The sequence below is a fragment of the Bison bison genome, unplaced genomic scaffold (genome assembly GCF_000754665.1).
Source record: "Bison bison bison isolate TAMUID 2011002044 unplaced genomic scaffold, Bison_UMD1.0 scf7180017864215, whole genome shotgun sequence".
NCBI classification, from domain to species: domain Eukaryota; kingdom Metazoa; phylum Chordata; class Mammalia; order Artiodactyla; family Bovidae; genus Bison; species Bison bison.
The window spans coordinates 9,650,646-9,651,048 of NW_011494787.1; positions in this window are offsets into that span (position 1 = coordinate 9,650,646).

Sequence of the window (403 nt, forward strand, 5' to 3'; positions counted from 1 at the left end):
AACTATGGACAGAGGTTCGTGACATTCTACAGAAGACAGTGATAAAGACTATCCCCAAGAAAAAGAAATGCAAAAAGGCAAAATGGTTGTCTGAGGAAGCCTTACAAACAGCTGAGAAAAGAAAAGAAGCAAAAGGCAAAGGAGAAAAGCAAAGATTTTGCCGAGTTCCAAAGAATAGCAAGGAGAGATAAGAAAGCCTTCTTCAGTAATCAATGCAAAGAAATAGAGGAAAACAATAGAACGGGAAAGACTAGGAATCTCTTCAAGAAAGTTAGAGATACCAAGGGAACATTTCATGCAAAGATGGGCACAATAAAGGACAGAAAAGATATGGACCTAACAGAAGCAGAAGATATTAAGAAGAGGTGACAAGAATACACAGAAGAACTATACAAAAAAGCTC